The 16,766-nt window shown below is 43.2% G+C and overlaps 1 protein-coding gene and 1 long non-coding RNA gene across 2 annotated transcripts in view; one reads left to right on the top strand and one right to left on the bottom strand.

Moving 5' to 3' along the window:
• Nucleotides 1–16,766, top strand: part of LOC144823275 (uncharacterized) — a 106,582-nt gene that overhangs the window by 30,570 nt on the left and 59,246 nt on the right. The window lies entirely within an intron of this gene.
• The window catches only part of GALNT3 (polypeptide N-acetylgalactosaminyltransferase 3), a 672,271-nt gene that overhangs the window by 640,167 nt on the left and 15,338 nt on the right, over nt 1–16,766 (bottom strand). Inside the window, exon 2 of the mRNA XM_078681629.1 lies at nt 1,328–1,480. The gene's annotated coding sequence lies outside the window, so the exon portion shown is untranslated. The remainder of the gene's footprint in view (nt 1–1,327; nt 1,481–16,766) is intronic.

Here is a 16,766-nt window from a genome sequence, read left to right as displayed (position 1 = left end):
TCACTATAGGAGTTGGGGTGTTGATCTGTCACGGCTTCAGATTAACAGATTGATTTTCAGTGCTTCCATTCTAAAGACACTTCTTCGTACAGCTAAACCTTTTGATAGAGGTCGGTTATAGAAGGAGAAATACAGTTGGCTATTTTAGAAATATTTCCCTGTGAAAAAACAAGGTTTTTAGATGCTCACTTCTCGCAGCTGGTAGACCAGAAAGGAGGGATGCACAATTTCAGAGAACAAATTTACATGAGTTGGGACAATTCTGTGTGATTTCTAATCCTCAATGGTTAGGACGATCTCAGGGAACTTCCTTCATTAAATAATAATCTATTGTGATGACGGAATGGGACGGGTTTCACTGTCTTCAGGAGGAAAATCTTCACTGTTTATAGAGCATGTAGAGGCCCAATGGATTCTAGGGAATAAGTAAGCTAGTCACATAGAAACTGTGCTAGAGGACAACGTGTGATCTAGGCCATGGTAATACACCAAGGAGGGGCTGCAGAACTCAGAATTGTGAACTTAATTTATTTTAATTCAACTACAGGCTTACCTTACTCGAGATATTGTCTGCAAACGAATCTGAAGGCTCCGGTGGGCTGTCTGAAAAGTGTAGGAACACAGACATGGCACGCTGTCTACCTACGCCAGAACTTTTTATATTATGGGACAATTGTTGTTCAAAGAGCTTAACAAAGATGATGATTGCGGTTGCTCTGAAATCATATCTTCTAGGGGAGGGTCCATAAAATAAATAAGGGGGGTCACTAAATGAATTAATTATTTGTAGGCCAATAGAGGTCAATAATGGTGGACTGGAGCCAGCGAGAACACCCACTTTATTAGAATAGCAGAGCAAGCTAATAAAGTGACTGTTAATCTAATGAGACCCGTGACAGCTAGAGGCTGAAACCGTGGATGGTGTTTTATCCGTCAATGTATGAGATATGTACTTGGAAATTATGAATTCAAAGAAGTCGCTCCCTAAAGTAGATCTGTGCAATGAAAACAGCACAGAAGCAGGCCTCAGATCTTTATTAATTGGAAATGTGGATGTGAACGCGTGTGCTAGATTTGGATTTGTGGGAGGGGAGACACTGGACATGTATGGAATGGCCTTTATCACATGTTTATATAATCTTACATACAGAACAGGTCCTGCCACATGAGAACAGAGCGATTGTTTGTGCACGGAATGGGTTGAGTTGCATGACCTTAGTTTAGGAACTAGAAGAACGGTTCAGTACTAAGGTGGGACTCTCAGTTTTAGACAGATTAATAAATTATGTGTGCTGAACTGTCACTTATTTTTCTGTTGCTCACTTACCAAGTCAATGAAGGAATTCTTTCACGTTCTGCATCATTTTAGGTATTGTCGTAGCTGGGGCGCTGATCTACAAGTGCAAATGAAGGTGCATTGGTCCATGTCTTTGGAAGTGGAGAGATACAATAGCAGCCTCTTCTGGTTACTTCCTAAAATCTGAATGAAAAATGGGTTAACGTCCAGTGTAACAAATAACATACCTAAGCAAAACAAATCCCTCTTGCTCCACATAATGTCATTTATTAAAAAATTAAAAGATGCTGGTGATTGTAGTGGGGAAATGCAGATGGACCGGTTGCCAGAAGATTGCTAACAGACGTGTCTCTGACTGCTTGGCTAATGCCTTTAAGATATGGGGAATTTTTACATGACTCACCACAGATATTCTCAATTGGCCATGCTGTAAATCAGCTAGTTATAGAAAAGTAGGAATTATAACAATTTGTTAGGGATGTTCTGAAATATGACTGGAATGTACTTATTGTTCACACTTCTATTATTTTGTTCAATGTGTTATTAATAATCAGGATAATGGTTTTTACTCACTTTATTACCAAGTTGTAAAAACTCATGAAGGTTTTGTTTTCCCCAAAAGTATTGAGGTCACAATTGATATATTTCCTAAGTCCCAAAAGAAAACGAAGACCTTTTCTGGAAAAAGGAAACCTGGCAAGTGTCTCTCACTCCTCCCACTAAATAATGCTTGTGTGAGTAAGGATTTTGGGAGTGAAGACACACCGGTCAGAGAATCTCTCACCTGCAGGAGAAAATGTGGAGACCCACCACAAATCAGTCCAGATGGGTATAGAAGATCAAGTCACCGGCAGCTGGATCGGTTAGATTTGGACTCTGTGATATTACCTATCTTACCTGAATATAAGGGAGCTGTGGGTAATTGTAGGCCCAGAGTCATACACCACACCGGAGAAAATGTAGTACATGTGAGAGACAAAACTATGTAAGTTCAAAGTGTTCAAGGGATTTTTTTACACTTAAAGCGGGCTCCAGCTTTAGATGGCAGCAAGAGGGAGGATGGGGTTTTGATAGATTTTTTTGTAAATAGTAAGTGACTATAGGAAATTGGGTTATTAGTTGTGAAGGATGTGAGGCCTGCACAAGTAATAGGTTTACAATTTCCCCTTACTGGAAACCAAGCATCCCATTGTAGCACTTGACCCTTTCAGGGTACTGAAGCAGAGCAGTTCACGGCCTACACATACGAGGTGGTGTGGGCTAGTATTAACCATTCGCTGGCTTGCAATAATAACTCTCAATAAATGATTGTCTAGTCAGTGCTTTTTCTTTAGAAAAGGAAAAGTATATTTATTCCAGACACACACAAAACTAAATATTATGCATTCATTTTCAAATATATAGATATGACAGATCAAAAATACTTTGGATTATGTTTTGGATCACATCTGACCTCATAGGGTCATGAACCTCAAAATTACAGTGTCCCCCACCTACCTATACTAGACAAAGCACCCTATATAGGGGGATATCACTTTAGATTTAAAAAATAAAGGTCTATTGGCTCGAGTGTACTATCTTACAGGAAAAGCAAACCAAATGTGTAAAAAACACAATTCTGTGTGTAAATGCAATATTCAATAATAACCATATGTAAATGTAATTTGATAGCAATAACGCATGTCAATCATGAACAGTAATCACTTTTAACATTATTATATCATTAAGCAGTTTTAAATTAACATTACATTTGTCTATGTGCTATTTATATATTTTCATCCTACATAAAACACAACTATACAAACAGCCTCTAGAGAGTTCCACCACCAGACCACATAAAATGCAGCCATAGAACCAGTTCCTACAGAACGCTGCACTCCTTGTGGCTCCTTTATACACCTCCAGCCACATAAAATGCAGCCATAGAACCATCCTAGAGGGAGCTGCACTCCCACTTGTAGAGAAAAACCTCCAGCCTTGGGAGTGCTTTAAAAAGATATGTGAAAATTCTGGAGAGTCATGGATTCCTTCCCCCTACAAATGTATCGGTTTTCAAAGAGAACTTCTGGTGGGTTAGCTGTAACTCTTAAAGCCCCCCCCCACAATACTTTCTGAAATGGTTGGTGGTGCCTGGTCATCCTAGGGCCACCACAAGGCAAGAAATATGTAAATTAGTCTCTCCTGAGGCATTATAGGGTACTTCTCTAAGGAAGCAGTTAATATTTTATTAGCAGCACTCCCAAGGGGGGAGCCGTGTAGCTTTTCCTTACGTTTTTCCTTTTGTAAGGTGGTACCTCAGTCCCACTTGGACACCCAAGCCTTTTTTCAGGTTGGGACAGCATGGGGAGGCCACTCCCGACATCCCCACAGGTTCCTTCGCTCCCACCTTGAGTGGGAGGCAGTGATACTAAGCACAGCTACAGATGTCCTTCGGCTCCCCTGCAGTGGGACACACAAGAAGTTCTACTCTTTTTGGGGAAGGGGGCGAGATGGCATTCCCCCTTCACCTTTCTTTGCCAGGGCCTGGAGATGGGATTCCGGGTTCCCCTGTACATGAACTGCCCAGGAGTTGGGATCCGGGGCCCCAAGAGCTCTGGGAGGGGGACCCATGCACTTCCCTCTCCGAGGGAAAAACAAATGAATAACTCTTGCGCTGAATCCCAAGCCTTGGCCCACCCCAGGAGTAATTTTGCAAAGATGCAGCGGAGCCCCACGGCCTTCGTTCCTCGTGGGGGGTCAAAGGTCACCAACCTTAAAAAAGCCATAACTTCGGCCCGTTAGGTCGATCCTGGGCTTGTTTAACACCTGCTGGCAAACTCTAGCCACAAGGAGCTCTTCCAGCAGGTCTCCTGGCACCAGCCTAACTCTTGGCCTTTGTCTCTGGGTGAAGAAGGCCAGATCTTCCCCCACATGATTCTCAGGGGTGTAAAGGGGCCAGCCTCACTGGCCCTCGGAGAGACCAGCTAGCCCGAGGTCAACTGGGGCAGAGTTCTTGCTCATATTGTTTAAGGACATTTCTCCTTCCAGCTGTCCATGGCTGTCACATTGCCAAGGTCCAGCACCAAAAAGCACAAACAGCACAAAATCCCTTTCTCTCCCATGTGCAAGAGATTTTAAAAGGGGAAGATTCTTTAAGCCAGGCCAAACCTATGGTGTCACATAACCTCTCCATCCCTGTCCCAACCCTCCTGCACAGCATGCTGGGACAGTTTAAGATGGCATCATCCAGGGTTCACTGGTCATGTCCCATAAATTGTACATCTATGGTCTTAGAACTTACGAATATGAACTGGGTTCACAATTTCCACCCCGGTTCATACCTCACTGAACTTTGTAGGCCTACTGCAAGCAAAACTGCACTCTAAGGTAGATTTCACCAAATATGTATGATAAAAAGCCACAGCCGATAAAACAGTACATCAAACTCACTTTCCCTATGAGTGCCTCCTAACATTATGAGGCCTGCCTCAGGTCAATATCTAACCCTGCAGAGTCACCACTGCACCAGGCTACCTGTGCACAGTTACTGGGCTCCACACTGCAGTAGTCTCACACGCACAGCACAAGTTTGCATGTGTTGACATGTAACTACCAAGTGACCCTTACCATAGCCGCATCGCAGCAGCCTTATCTTAGAAGGTGGACATTGGTAGTAAACATGCACAGTCCATTTATTGTGTGATTACTGTGGGAGAGAAACATAGTGAGACTCACCCAGAGTAAAAAGTCCTAAAACTGGGTGATTAAAAAAAGCAAAGAATCCGGGCGTATGAAATGGGCGAAAACCATTTTGCAACAGTGACAAAGCAGATCTCCTAGTGTCGGCCTTCTCATCAACAGGAATTTCATTTTACTGTGCCCATCGCCCTCAGTAGCTGGCCTTCCCTCCATCCTTCAACTTGTTTCACAGCTGGTTGTCCTAATGTTCATAAGCTATTGCTCAGCAACTGCAGGATCAATAAAACCTCGTCAGCATTGACATTTGATGGAGAACAGTTGCCCTAACCTGCAGAACTTACTAGGATGCAGTCAATCAAAGTTCAGGCCAGTACGTCACATGGGAGCACCTCCTCAAAAAAGCTTATTCTTTGAGTGAAGAAACTAATCCTGCTGTGCACACCAGGAGCCTTTGACATAAATCACCATGAGATACTTAAACAAAGTTTTTTTGTTGCATGGATGGATGTGTGGTGCAAAGCTGTAACATGACTGAACTATTTCTTCTACTTCCACACCCGATACAGTCTTGTTTCTTTTCAATGAGATTGCATTACCACAAGACATAGAACTCTGTATGCAAGTTCTAAGTTGCAAATTTTAAGATGTGTACTAATTGTAACCAGAGAGGATATGTTGAGGACATGAGGCAGAACTGCATACAACAGCAAAGAAGAGTTCCAAGATCTGTATTCAACCTCAAACCATAGAACCACACCCAGACAGCCCAGGTCAACCTCCAGTGGTTGTTAATGTCCATGTGAATTAAGTTGTCAATAAATCTAAGGAGCAGTCACAGAGTCCCTTGAAGCAATATGGAATCCAACTGAACTAAAGGCCCTCAAAGCATATCCCAGGTTCCCCTACTGCTGCTCCTCTGTGCTCCCAACTCTAGCGGTAACTAGGGTAAAACCTATACTTGAAACTTTGCAGAGGAGGATCACACACCCTATATTATTCTTTCCGAACTCTTAAAGGATGATGAATACTAACTAATATCTCACAAAAAGTCTAGTACTATTTTCTTCCAATGGGCTTTGGCAAACGGCTAGTTCAACTAAATGATCTTCAACCTCACTGACAGACACAGCCTTTTACTTGTGAAAGTGCACTTCAACGCTACAACTGGGCAAACATCGTAAGGTAACATTTTAGACACACTATAATAGCTACAAAATTTACGTATTCAGTGCACCGATCAGTTTGTACATACAATGCACAAGGGTTCAGTGCTCCTCAGATGAATCTGTCAGCAGCATCAAAAAACTCAACACCGACTTTAATTCCCTAAGAATGATCTTTAACCAGAGTGTCCTCCAATAAAAACTGAAACATTCCAAAACGGATCTTGAAAGTAACTTGGAAAGGTACAACAAAGCCACGAGTTATTTTCAAATAAGCATAAAACTGTTGTTCGAAAAAAGATATATATATTTTGCAAACCGATTAAGAAATGCATTTTTAGCTGGCGAGGGTCAGGGTGAATGGATCCCTGTCCAGGGAGTTCCGGCTAGAGCGAGGCACGAGGCAGGGCTGCCCGCTCTCACTGACCCTCTTTGCCTTGGCCCTCGAGCCTTTGGCGACTTGTGTGCGGGCGGACCCACTGGTGTGGGGAATAGATCTGGGTGGTGGATGGGAAGAGCGTATTTTCTTATACGCTGACGACGTCCTACTATACGTCCAACGCCCTGAGGCTTCCATCCGGGGACTATTGGAGATCCTACTTCAGTTTGGCGCCTTCTCAGGCTACCGGATCAACTGGGGTAAATCCCTGGGCCATGTGTTGGCAGGCCCTACGCCGAGTGTGGCGGACGAATGCTCCGGGCTTTTATGGAAAGAGGTGTTTCGGTATCTGGGGATCTGGATATCGAAGACTGAGGCGGAATACATGCCCCTGAACGTGACGGCTCAGCTGGAGGGTCTGCGGGGCGATGTTATGCATTGGAGGACCCTCCCGCTGTCCCTAATGGGACGCGCGGTCCTATTCAAGATGATGGCCCTCCCTCGCCTACTCTATGCGTTGCAGAGCGCGCCGTTCATAGTACCGGAACAGTTCTTTCGGGCGGTGGAGTCGGACCAGCGTGCGTTGTTATGGAGCGGGGGCTGTCCTAGGATAGCTCTCAAGAAGTTACAGAGGGGGGTGTATGAGGGGGGGCTCGCGATCCCTGATGTCTGCCTGTACTTCTGGGCGTCCCAGCTAGTCAATGTTAATGGGTGGGCCTTCGCACCTTTGGAGGAACCGGCGTACCGAGTGGACCATATGGTCTTCGGAGACGCAACCTACCTAGAGGCCCTCTACCGCAGAGGCAGATGCAGTGGGACCCTCCCGCCCCAGACAATTGAGGTGGTGGAGGTGTGGAGAAGGGTGACGAAATTGCTAGGATGGGGAGCGAGGTTAACTGCCCAGACCCCCTTATGGGCTGGGAACTTTCTCCCAGCAGTGGCCAAGCTAAAGGGCCTTCGAGCTTGGAACCTTCTAGGAATTGACAAACTAGGGGACATTTGGAAGAGGGGAGACATGGTGGAATTTGCGGCCCTACAGATGGAATTCCAGATGGGAACTGGAGAGTTCCTGCATTATCATCAGCTTGGACATGCCATTCGGGCCAGTTGCAGTCCGGGGACCACCTACCGGAATATGCCCCACTTGAAGAACGACTGCTAATGGATCGATGATAGATAAAGCAATCTCCCTTACTTATAAAAAGCTGATCAACAATCTGCCTGACCTCTTGGGCCCTCTGAGGGAAAAGTGGGAGACGGATCTAGGGCTACTGGAAGATGACGATTGGAGAGAAGCATTGCAAGGTCCAAGGGAGGTGGCGATCCGGGCTAGGTTCAGGCTGGTCCAGCACCATATATTACACCGCTCTTACACCCCTCGCACGACACAACACCGGATGGGCTACGCAGATTCGAGGTTCTGCCTCAGAGGATGCGGGGAGGATGGCACGTTCTTCCACATTCTGTGGGATTGCACCAAGATCAGGGCCTACTGGTCCAGGCTGGCCGTCATCATGGCAGAGGTAGTGGGGGCAGATGTTCCGCTTGAGGCTCGATGGCATGTCCTGGGGGTAACGAGTGACATCACTTGGCCACGGAGTGACAAGATCTGGTTAGCACTAGCAAGTATGGTTGCCAAGAGAAACATAGCAAGGCTCTGGGGGAGTGAGATGGTGCCCACAGTGGAAGAATGGGAAAGGGACCTTGACTGGTGCCAAAGGGCAGAAAGGGTAATCTATAAGAGTAGGGGATGCCCCAAAAAATGGGAGAGAGTGTGGGTGCCATGGAGGCGCTACAGAGGAGAGGCAGTAGACACCCAGGTAGACTCTGAGTCCGATTAAAAGCTGGGAAGGGCCCTGGATCCCGCTCCATTTTTTGAGGGGGCTGGGGATAGATGGGTGGTGGGGGAGGGAGTAGGTTGGGTTTGGGAGAGGGGGACATTCTACTACGAAGTGATGCTCGCTAGCAGAAATTTCAACGGTATGGGCACCGGCCATTCATAGTTAGGCCCTGATGGCCGTGATGACGACATGCAATATGTATGATGATGTATTTTATGTATCAATGTATTAATACTGCCGACCACTATGTGATCTTACTGGAGCATGTTTTACAATAAAAAAAGATTTTCAAAAAACAAGAAATGCATTTTCGAAAACTTTAGCAGGTAAATAAATATTCGTTCTCGGGTAATACTCCGTTCAAAAACCATAGAAATGGATATTGAACTTGTTAATATTCCATGTCACTCAGGGGTATATCAGTATCAATGCCCGGCATCTGAATTATAACAATAAAGGACTACCGAAGACTGACATTTTTACATGGAAAGCTTGGAGAGTGTCTGCTCGAAACCTTTTGCAACTTCGCTCTCTGCATGAATGTTGTGCATAGTTTTATCTTCCAGGGAGAACATTAAAAAAGTCGGGACCGATATCGGCCCCGCCGCAGGTGTGGCGCGGTGCACCGGCCGCCACCCGCTACCCACTCTAGCTGTTGGGGCGCGCCCCCATCGCGTCACCATGACGCGTGCACCTCAACGTGGGTTGGACCCCAGGTCCCGGAGTGACCCGGAGGTGATTGAATCACTTCCGGGTCACTGTGGAACAAAGGCCAGGCCGGTTAGATCCGGCCTAGCCAAGGAGGGGTTAAAAGGCCGTGGAGCGCGGGAGTCTGCCTTTCTGCGCCATGGCCTGCCCCTCCAGCCTCTAGGAGGCTGTAATTCTTTTTCAATTTTTGTTGTCCAGGCTTTCGTGGACGTTGCCTCCAGCGGTGGGTCTCGCTCGAGGATTCCGGCGGAAGGATGGTGGAGCGACAGGAGCGCATCGACCAGGGACAAGTGCCAGATCCTCTGAGGTTCCGGGACCAGTGCAGCAGGGGCGCGTCCAGGGGTGGTCTTCAGGAGACGAGCCTCTGTCCTTGCAGCACAAAACGGAAGAGAACTTCAGCCGGAGGCAGTGATGGGCAGCCCTATGAACGTGGGGACAGCGTGATAGGAGTGTAAGTATCAAAATGTGCTTCCAATGTGTTTGGTTGCATCCCCCTGTATGCACACACCTTTTTGTAAAAATTCAATAAAGTTCACTTATTTCATTGTAGATTTTTGTATCCTTGATTTATTTCAATATTTCATCTTCTTTTTCAAGTTTATTTCCAATGTATTTTGCCAAAGTTCAATCAGCATTTCCCACATTATTTAATTTCATAATGCTCCAATGCATTTCGAGCCTGACAGCTCTTCGTCAGGGAGCCTCTCCATTAAACAGAATTAATGCACGCATATGAATACATATGTTGTAAATAAAACTCAATATTTTTAACTGATATCTCACCATGTAAATCTCCTCATTTGTATACATATATCTCACACTATCGTTCAGCGATTAGATAAGTGATCTTCAGATTTATTAGCAGGTGACTAAGGTAATAAACAATGCAAAACATTTTAGAGATGTATTCTCAGTTACCCTCATACCCACAGTGAAACAATAACAATGAGTTACTTACAGAAATCTTAGTTGGATTGGGCGATTTCTTGGTAATAGCTCTTTAAAAGAAAAAGACAATATGTATTTGTCGTTACTATCTATAGCCTTCTTAACCATTCCATGATCAAATTAGCGCTATTTATTCCTGTGCTCGCCAACACTTACTTAATATTCCCTTTTCCTCGTTTCTCTTTTGTTCGTGCGTTGGTGATGCCGGTTTGGTTCTGTCTTGATATTCGAAGCATTACCACGTTTAGTGCAATCTGACCCCAACCAACGATAAAAAAATTAATCTCCTCCTCGACTCGACGGGACAAGCCATTAATGCCCACATTTCACCACACACCAATCTGCGGCGGGAGCGGGCATACTTACAGTCCTAAATAGTTGCTTGCGCACTGCTTAATAGTTCAGTCTGGGTTTATTATTAAGTTGTAAAAGTTCTTGGGGTGCTCCTGGGGTAACGTGTCCTACTATCTATAGCCTTCTTAACCATTCCATGATCAAATTAACGCTATTTATTCGTGTGCTCGCCAACACTTACTTAATATTCCCTTTTCCTCGCTTCTCTTTCGTTCGTGCATTGGTGATGCCTGTTTGGTTCTCCGTGTGATTTTACTTCCGCGTTTTCTGTGATACAGACATATTGTCTGAAGTAAAAGTAGGACTATGTGTTTAGTCGCCATATTGGCAGGCTAAATAACTGTGAGTTTAAAGTCTAAAGTCTTCATTAACCATGGTATTGAAATCGTGGTGTGTTAAATATTCGTGAGATATATATATGTCGAATTGCTAATGTACCGTCCGAGGAATTTCGAGCGGTTTCACTTGACTCGTTACATATACATCAAGCGCGCTATCTGAAGTCGGGGTAGAACTGTGTGTTTAGTCGCCATTTTGGTATGGCTAAATGACTGCAAGTTAGAAATCTTCATTGACCATGGTGTTAATGTTGTGGTGTATTTTCCATGAGATGTACTTTTAATAGTGTACCGGCTGAGGATTTTCGAGCGGTTTCACCTAACGCGTTATATGTAAATCATGCTCGCTGTCTGGAGTAGAAGTAGAATTGGAGATCGGACTGCTATATTAGTGGGCATCTTGGCGTGGATCAGTAAACGTTTGTGGAAAACGTTGGACATTATGTCAAGTTAATGATTGGGTCTCTCTAATCATCTGTGGTTCATTAATTTGAATGGGGACTGCTGATGTAATGAAAATAGAATCACGGTCATGTGAAAAGATCAAATTCTAGTATAAGAGATACGAAATAAGTAACTATTGTCACCAAATAGTCAAAATAATCAAAATAACACAAACAGTTAAATTATGAATATGTATAGCAACTACTTTCCTTCCCAAGGAGAGAACATACTTTCAATCATTGATTGTGAGTTCACAAGTAACAAGCATATACCATTATTTCATTTAGACCGTTCGGTCTGTATGATTGGAGTTTCATAATCCAGTAATTTTCTCTCCTGAGGAGACAATTATTGTTGTCTTTACCTTCTTCCTTCGTCACGACTTCAAGTACCAGGAATCTCAATTGGGAAATGTTATGTTTGGCCTCCATGAAATGTGTTGCAACTGACGATATTGTGTTCTTCGTTCTATTGTTAGATTTATGTTCATTTATTCAAGTTTTGAGTTTCCTTTCTGTTTTCCCCACGTATACTGTTCCGCAGGGACATTTTAGTAAGTAGATCAAGTTTTCTGTGTCACATTTAGCTGTCACATTAAGTTTTAATTCAGTTCCTTTCATGGGGTGATTGATCTTGTTGCCACGTATCACACTATTGCAATTGTTACAGTTCAAACATGGAACTGTACCTTTAGCCTTAACTGATGGTTTGCTTTTTGTTTTCAGTATCTCCCCTAGGTTTTTATTTCTAGTGTAAGCGAAAAGTGGTTTTTCTGCGAAACTTTGGTTCTAATGTTAGCATATTCCAATGCCTATTGATAATTTTTTTTAAATTTTGACTTGCTGTCGAACATCTTGTGACCATCACCATCCTGGTGTTTATCGGTTTCTCTTTGTGTTTTAAAAGGTCTTCTCGGTTTAATCCCAGGCATTCAGGTTTGGCTTTTTTCAGTATTGTCGGAGGGCACCGATACATCGATAACATATTTTTAATATGGGAAGGTACAGACGATCAAGCTAAAATAATGTTGGAAGCATGGAACTCAATAGATGACCGCATTCAATTCACAAGTGAAACATCAAAACATGAAATTACATTCTTAGACGTTCTTATCACAAGAACCGATGAAGGTTTGGAAACAGATATCTACCGTAAAAGTACGGCTAGAAACAACACTTTGCACTTTAACAGCCACCATCAAATGTCATTAAAGACACACATGCCCTTATCACAAATGATGAGAATAAAACGCATAGTATCTGACCCTAAAAAATGCCTGATGAGGCTGATGGAAATGGAAACAAGGTTCGAACTAAGAGGGTACCCTCCGACAATACTGAAAAAAGCCAAATCTGAATACCTGGGATTAAACCGAGAAGAGCTTTTGAAACACAAAAAGAAACCGATAAACACCAGGATGGTGATGGTCACAAGATTTTCGACAGCAAGTCAAAAACTAAAAAAAACTATCAATAGGCATTGGAATATGCTAATATTAGAACCAGATTTCAAACAAAGTTTCGCAAAAAAAAACAATTTTCGCTTACACTAGAAATAAAAACCTAGGGGAGATACTGAAAACAAAAAGCAAACCATCAGTTAAGGCTAAAGGTACAGTTCCATGTTTGAACTGTAACAATTGCAATAGTGTGATACGTGGCAACAAGATCAATCACCCCATGAAAGGAACTGAATTAAAACTTCATTTGACAGCTACATGTGACACAGAAAACTTGATCTACTTACTAAAATGTTCCTGCGGAAAAGTATACATGGGGAAAACAGAAAGGAAACTCAAAACTCAAATAAATGAACATAAATCTAACATTAGAACGAAGAACACAAAATAGTCAGTTGCAACATTTCATGGAGGCCAAACATAATATTTCCCAATTGAGATTCCTGGTACTTGAAGTCGCAACGAAGGAAAAAGGTAAAGACAACAATAATTGTCTCCTCGGGAGAGAAAATTAGTGGATTATGAAACTCCAATCATACAGACCGAACGGTCTAAATGAAAGAATGGAATATGCTTGTTACTTGTGAACTCACAATCAACGATTGAAAGTATGTTCTGTACTTGGGAAGGAAAGTAGTTGCTACACATATTAATAATTTAACTGATTGTGTTATTTTGATTATTTTGACTATTGGTGACAATAGTTACTTATTTCGCATCTCTTATACTAGAATTTGATCTTTTCACATGACCGTGATTCTAAAAATACCACCAATGCTAAAGCTTTTGAACTATTTTCATTAGATCAGCAATCCCCATTCAAATTAATGAACCACAGATGATTAGAGAGACCCAATCATTAACTTGACATAATGTCAAACGTTTTGCACAAACGTTTACTGAGCCACGCCAAGATGGCCACTAATATAGCAGTCCGATCTCCAATTCTACTTCTACTCCAGACAGCGAGCCTGATTTACATATACCGCGTAAGGTGAAACTGCTCGAAAATCCTCAGCCGGTACACTATTAAAAGTACATCTCATGGAAAATACACCACAACATTAACACCATGGTCAATGAAGATTTCTAACTTACAGTCATTTAGCAAAACCAAGATGGCAACTAAACACGCAGTTCTACTCCCACTTCAGATAGCGCGTTTGATGTATATATAACAAGTCAAGTGAAACCGCTCGAAATTCCTCGGCCGGTACATTAGCAATCCCACATATATATCTCACGAATATTTAACACACCACGATTTCAATACCATGGTTAATGAAGACTTTAGACTTTAAACTCACAGTTATTTAGCCATGCCAATATGGCGACTAAACATATATTCCTACTTTTACTTCAGACAATATGTCTGTATCACAGAAAACGCGGAGGTAAAATCACACGGAGAACCAAACCGGCATCAGCAACGCACAAACGAAAGAGAGGCGAGGAAAAGGGAATATTAAGTAAGTGTTGGCGAGCACACGAATAAATAGAGCTAATTTGATCATGGAATGGTTAAGAAGGCTATAGATAGTAACGACAAATACATATCGTCTTTTTCTTTTAAAGAGCTATTACCAAGAAATCGCCCAATCCAACTAAGATTTCTGTAAGTAACTCATTGTTATTGTTTCACTGTGGGTATGAGGGTAACTGAGAATACATCTCTAAAATGTTTTGCATTGTTTTTTATCTTAGTCACCTGCTAATAAATCTGAAGATCACTTATTTAATCGCTGAACGATAGTGTAAGATATATGTATACAAATGAGGAGATTTACATGGTGAGATATCAGTTAAAAATATTGAGTTTTATTTACAACATATGTATTCATATGCGTGCATTAATTCTGTTTAATGGAGAGGCTCCCTGACGAAGAGCTGTCAGGCTCGAAATGCATTGGAGCATTATGAAATTAAATAATGTAGGAAATGCTGATTGAACTTTGGAAAAATACATTGGAAATAAACTTGAAAAAGAAGATGAAATATTGAAATAAAACAAGGATACAAAAATCTACAATGAAATAAGTGAACTTTAGTGAATTTTTACAAAAAGTGTGTGGATACAGGGGGACGTCCAATGTGTTTGGGAACGTCCAAACACATTGGAAGCACATTTTGATGTTTACAGAGGACGTTAAGGTGGACACGTTACCCCAGGAGCACCCCAAGAACTTTTACAACTTAATAATAAACCCAGACTGAACTATTAAGCAGTGCACAAGCAACTATTTAGGGGTGTAAGTATGCCCGCTCCCACCGCAGATTGGTGTGTGGTGAAATGTGGGCATTAATGGCTTGTCCTGTCGACTCGAGGAGGAGATTATTTTTTTTTATCGTTGGTTGGGGTCAGATTGCACTAAACGTGGTAATGCTACGAATATCAAGACAGCGTTACAATTAAATGGGATGTGTTCTTGGGGAGATGAGATTAAACAAGCCGGAGCTGCTGTATTCTTAATTCTCATTGATTTTGAGGGTGCACAAAATTCCTTAATCAATACATATGTATCATTATTCATGCCTGAGAATGAGAAATGGCTTCATTCACCGCCACTAAGAGCTGTAGGGGCGCGTCGCAGCTGTGCGTGCTACATCCAGGCTGCGTCTTGAGCCACGCGCGCAGAAGACTAGACAGATGGGCAAGACGGGACTCCAAGAGCTGTTAGTCCTGCAGAACAGCTTAGCGCGCGCCGAACGAATATTTATGAATACATATAAAGGCGCGGGTGTGCATATGCATGAGCGTTATAAAGTCGCCAGTGCCACCAACAGCTTCAAATGAATATAACGGTGCATTAAGCAGTCTCTGCTGATCACTGTGACCTGCTGCCCACATCCGCGTAACTGGGAGCGCTCAGTTAAGCAGCTCGTGTTGCTGAGGTCGAAGCATTTAAAACATGCCTTCAACCTAGCAATAGAAAAACTCTCCCATTGATTTAGTTTTAGCTGGTCACGTGCGGGTTGGTGGCGCGGTCAGTAGCGGGCAGCTAACTGGCAGTGCAGTTGGAAGTAGTTAAAACCTTGAATTTTCCCGCACCTTGGCTTGTTCCGTTTCTCAGGCCCTTGTGTGCAGACATACGTGTAAGCTAGAAACTGAATAGAGGCACAAGGAACATAATCACTTTTGTTACGTCCCGTAGGGGAACACTGCCTTCTCTCTGATTTTGCATTTTGGTAATTGCAGTGATAAAATGCAACTTTGTTAATGGTAACCGGGCACTAAGCAAGGCTAACAGCCATGATTGCGGGCAAAGTGCTAATATGTTATGTGATTCACAAACAATGACAGGCACATTTTGTGTCATGCAGAAGCAAAGTAAAAATGCAAGCACGCTATAAAGGACCATCCTTTTTGTAATGTTGAGGTCGGCTAACCACAGACTGCTGCCGGGTAGCCACAGGCAGCGCTCCTATGTGAACGCGAGGGCTTCTGGTGCTGCGTAGCCTATTTTTGGGACATGGTCAGTGGAATTTAAAGCGCTGCGAAACAACCGGACGACAGCATAAAAGCGCGATATAGGGATCTTTTTGTGTGTATAAATAGTTGAACAGGCCTGGGTTACGGAGTGATCAGGCAGATTGCCCTTAATTTATGTGTGTGTGTGTGGGGGGCAGGGACGGTTGTAACATGCTGCACGTTCTCTGCTTGTCATGCCTCTGCCTAGTGATGCCATAACAGTGCGCCTCCCAGAACACTGCTGGTTTTGCTTGGGGGGCATACACTTCTCGTGGGAATCGTTTAGGGGTATTTGGTTTCTGTCAAACACAGGGTTGAGCTATCGTAGTGAGTAATTGCATCTGGGCCAGCCAATGCGAACGGATACATTAATGAATTACAGTTAGTTATGCATTTACAAACCCCCAGCATTATGTCCGTGTGTGCACAAAGCACCTGAGAGTAATGGGTAAAGTCAGAAAAATGACCATTTCTCTTGCAGAACCAGGATATGCAGAATTCATCGTTAGGGTTATCTTATGTGTGTGCACTAGGCACAGGATGAACAGTGTGGAGACTTTGCTGCATGTAGGCATTGAGTGCACGGTAATCACACTATAGTATCCAGTGGTGGGCATTAGTTTCTGGTACGTCGGGGTGTGCACTGAACACAGTTGGCAAGTGCACTAAGCACTCAAGGCGATCCCTG

The sequence above is a fragment of the Lissotriton helveticus genome, chromosome 3_1, assembly GCF_964261635.1.
Source record: "Lissotriton helveticus chromosome 3_1, aLisHel1.1, whole genome shotgun sequence".
Taxonomy (NCBI): Eukaryota; Metazoa; Chordata; class Amphibia; order Caudata; family Salamandridae; genus Lissotriton; species Lissotriton helveticus.
The sequence above is the reverse complement of the archived record's forward strand: the minus strand, read 5'-3'. Positions and strand labels throughout refer to the sequence as shown.